A 4,532-nucleotide genomic window follows, 5' to 3' on the forward strand; every position below is an offset into this window, starting at 1 on the left:
GTCATGACATGTTTATCACATGTGGGTACTGGGCCAAGGAACACACCTTTAAATTTTGGTGATGTTCCGGATCACGAAGCGGATACAAGAATTTGTTTTCTTTTAACACTCTGAGATCGGCAAAGCTGTGATGCTTTCACAGGGCTTCTGTAAGAAACAGTGAGCTGGATTGGACAGCACGGACTTCAAACTTTATAAAAGTAATGTTAAAACCACATTTAATGATGAATAATTTTTGCCATAATATGCGCATTTACAGAATGTTTTGCGACCAGGAAGTGCGTGACTGCACCATGAAACCTATTTTTTCCCATTTTCTCAAACACACCACATTTCTGAAACAACCAATCAAAACAGTTTCTCACTACTAGGCTTGTAAACAAAGAGCTGCCGGGCTTCAAAGTTTGGAGATGGGGGAGCCAGGAAGCACTTTATAAAGAGAGTCAAACCATTACAAACTCATACAAGGGGATAAAACAGACATTTTACATGGTGAAATATGTCTGATGAAAACTTAGGAGCTTAATCCGACACAGGTTTGACAATGAATAACGTTGGGTGACGAGTCTCACTTTTTTTTTCCACGTTGGACTCCACCAAGAAGAAATTCTGTGCMTACTGCCTGCTGAAATGTTCACTACGTCAGAACTTATTGGACAAATGTGTTTCCATCTCTGCTTCTGTGCATTAACTCTTACAGGATGGGGATAATTGGTCTTGGTGGAGGTTTGCACTCTCCGAGTGCTAGTTGTTTGATGCTTTTACCTTAGGAGGTAAATGTCTGAGCTGTGAACAACTTCCTCAATGACCAAATTCCAGTTCAACAGGAAAACCAGTGAAATCACTCGCTTAAAATAAAACGTTACACTTGTGTCCTGCCAAAAGTATAACAAAATGCAGAAACCAACTGGAAAACAGAAGTTAAATAAAGCTCTAGATGATAAAATGATGAAAAAGAAATCACATAGCTTACCTAAAAAAATAATTACAACATGATCTTAAAGGAACCATATCAGCGCAGAGTTTCCACTTTGTTTTTATGTGTTTCTAACTCCCACACCTTCAGTGTGTGTTTTAACGTATGTACATTGCTCTCTTTCTGTGATATTTTAAAAAGTTCTTCAGATCCTCCTAACAGGCCCTTAACTCTTACAGTGACGAATGTTTGATAAAGGATGTTTGATAACCTCAGGTGTGTTTCCTAGAACTTCAAAATAAAAGACCATCTTGTGTCATCGGTTGTGTGGTTATAATGTGAAGCAGCTGCAGTGTGAAATATGAAGTTTTGTGTTGATGGTAACCTGTTTCCAGCAGTAAACAGAGAGGCCTCACGGTGCAGCTCTGCTAATGCATATCAGGTTTCCTGGGAGTTCCTCACGCGTGTGAAGACAATTTGACCCAAACCTCCAATCTTAAAATGGTGTCTTTTAAAACTTTTTTTAATCAAATAAATCAAAGCACTTTACCTGAGCTTCAGCTGCAACGTTCATGTAATTTTCCTGAAGCTTTTCTCACGTGATGAACTTTACAGTTTGGATCATTTTAAAGCTTGGTTTGACAGATTTCTTGTTCTCTTCCAACCACAGAAGACAAAACTACAACTCTCTACAGCTCATCTACTGTCACGCTCTAAGAGGCATAGAAAATGTGGTGCTGCACTACAAAAGCCACATCATGTGATACGTTTTTTTTTCTTCTTTCTGGCCGTTTAACAATGTTTCAACAGAATACACGGCTACAGTGAATGTTTGTCCAAAAACATCATGCTTTGCTTCATGTCTTCCTTATTTGGTGGTTATTGTTTGAAGTTCAAGTCTAACTGAGGTTCAAAAAAATCGACTTCAGTTTCAGGTCAGAAGACGAGGAGGGAAAGTGAGCAGGAAGATGGAATGAAACGTACACGTGGTTTGCGTTATTTTTTATTAAAATGATCTGTGTTCGGTTTGAGTCGACGTGTAGCAACCAGGAGACTCCTAATTGTTTTGTCCTTGATTCGGTCTCACCCGAACTCCAACAGCTTTGCTGCCATCAAAATAAAAACTGAAGCCAATGCAATAACATCAACACGTTAGTGTTAGCACGCAGAGATAGGTTGTCGTGTCTTCGTTTCCATAAAAATACACATAAAGATGAATTGTGATCTCTTATTTTTATTTATTTTCTAATCCTCACGGATCCCATGATGCAGTGACGTTATCAGAGGCGAAGGGTTTGACTCCAGCCAGGAAAAGAAAACATTGTGTGTTTGCTTTACTCTCCAGCTGTGTTGGAACACACACACATCCAGGGAGAGACAGTAACATTTCTGACAAGATTTCTGTCTCCACTGAGTCTGAGAGGACGTCTCTGTGCTGGCCTTCTGTCACCAGTCACAGAGAGCAGATCAGTGCAAACAGGTCGTTTAAAGGTCCAAACCAAGTTTTTAGGTTGTTTTTGCTCCTGGTTATCGCTGCTGAGCCTCACCAAAAACTTACAAAGAATGTCCATCAAGTCATGTCCAACCATGTGGATAAAAGAAAACAGAGTTCTAATTGAGAGCAGTGCATGGTTTTAAAATACGGCTTAATCAATGTTTTCCACAGTGATGAATGGTAATGAAAAGGCTGAAGTCATAAATCTACTGTCTTAATAGTTATGCAGTGAGGTTTTGTCTGGTCTGTCGTTTTAGTGGAAACGTTTTGATGTTCCTGCAAAAAAATAAAATAAAATAAAATAAAATAAATGATTTGCACTTGCAAATAAAACCACACAATTTGAAACAGCTGATGTAAAGGCTTCTTAAGCAGCATTCACGTGAACCACTATAAGTTAGAGGTTTGAGCTGCTTTAGGACAACAATCAATCAGGTCAGAATCGGGCCTGGTTCAATTTTTATTTGTTGTTTCCATGCAAACATGGCTCTGTTGAAATATATTTGTTCACATTAAAAAAAATGCAGTAGTAACTATGCCAGGCCTGTGTGTGGTACTGAAACGCTGACACAGAAATACACCAGAAACAGGAACAAAGATGTGGAGCATGCACATGCTGAGCAGAAACTATAGGCTGTGTACATTATACTGATCTGAAGCATAAACACAAGGAGAAGAAAAGATGGAGATGGGGAATCGAATCGTTTTGTTGTGGACAGACGACAAAATGGAACGTCTGCTTTGTGTCACAATAAACTACAAGAATACAAAATTTCCCACATATTTAAATGTATAATAAGTGTAATAAGAGCATAAACTTGTTTTCTGTCACATCAGTTACTGTTGATGCGTCTCTATGTTAGGTGAAGAGAGAGGACGATCTGTGACATCATAGTTTTCAAAAGCTTGAGTCTAGACCACGTGTCAAACTCGGGGCTTGAGGGCCAAATCTGGCACTCGTAAACATTTTATTCGGCTCCAAAGGCAATACTTTACTGTGAAATAGTTTTATGGTTTCTATTTTTGTTCATGTATTTAGTGCACTCTTCTCATGCCAGCTGGCCAACTTTCAAACCAAGAAAATGAAGGTTTTTTTTAAGTAATCTTTGATTTTGGTGTGGAAAGAGCAAGAGAGCATTGACTTTAATTATATTTTGTTGTGTTTTATTCTTTTTTTTATTTTAAAGCCAAAAAAACTGGATTTTTAGTGAATGTTTTCTTTTTTATCCAATTTTTGGATTGCCAATAAATGTATCTCTAAGATATATTAAATGAAAACGTTTTTGGTGTAGAGGCATAGGAAATAAATGCTAATGATGAGTCTTTTTTTCTTTATCTGTTAGGCTATATGTATTATAAATGCTACATAAAACATAATTTAGAAAAAGTAATTTGTATTTCTGTCAGAAGAAGTTGTTATACAACATTTCTTCAGAAAATATTGACAGACAATGTCCCTTGGCTTAGACCAAGTTATGAACTTTGGTCCTCTTGTGTAACTGAGTTTGACAGCCCTGTTGTAAGCTGTCCTAAAAATAAAAATAAAAACATAAATGTAATGGTGGCATTTCAACATTTTTTTCTACTCTAGAACCCAAAGAAACATCAGTTAGGAGCTCCTGAAGTCCTAGCAGTGCTAGGATACAGTGATGCAGTGATACACACATTGTGTGAATGGTATCTACAACAGATAAAATATTCATCACCTGTTGGCAAAACCCATACTTCCAAAGTTCTGAAGCTCCCAGGCTGAAATACTCTACAATAAGTACAGTGTTTTAACTGTTTGCTGCAGTGAAGTTAATTGAGTTCATTATTTTTCTGACTAGTGTGTCATTTGTGAGCTTACGTCTTTTACATGAAGAAGAGAATGGTTTTCAGGAAATAGCTCTATTTCTCATGACTCCATGTGAGCAACTTAGAGGACTTTTTGTCTCAGTTGCAACATTTTTAACCCTATTTGTTTACGTCACACAAACATCAAACAAGTGAGGCGTACCAGCTTCCCTGTTGCCTATTTGGATCAGTATCAGCAGTGCCCTGTTTTTCGGTTGAGGATCAAACTGGAGCTACTGGTTTTGGTGAGCATGCTCGTGTCCGACATGGTGGGAACCATATTAT

At 37.9% G+C, this 4,532-nt stretch overlaps 1 protein-coding gene across 3 annotated transcripts in view; it reads left to right on the plus strand.

Annotated features, from left to right (window-relative positions):
* The window catches only part of LOC106522082 (neuronal-specific septin-3), a 79,116-nt gene that overhangs the window by 34,583 nt on the left and 40,001 nt on the right, over positions 1 to 4,532 (plus strand). The window lies entirely within an intron of this gene.

The sequence above is a fragment of the Austrofundulus limnaeus genome, unplaced genomic scaffold (assembly GCF_001266775.1).
Source record: "Austrofundulus limnaeus strain Quisiro unplaced genomic scaffold, Austrofundulus_limnaeus-1.0 Scaffold120, whole genome shotgun sequence".
Lineage (NCBI taxonomy): Eukaryota > Metazoa > Chordata > Actinopteri > Cyprinodontiformes > Rivulidae > Austrofundulus > Austrofundulus limnaeus.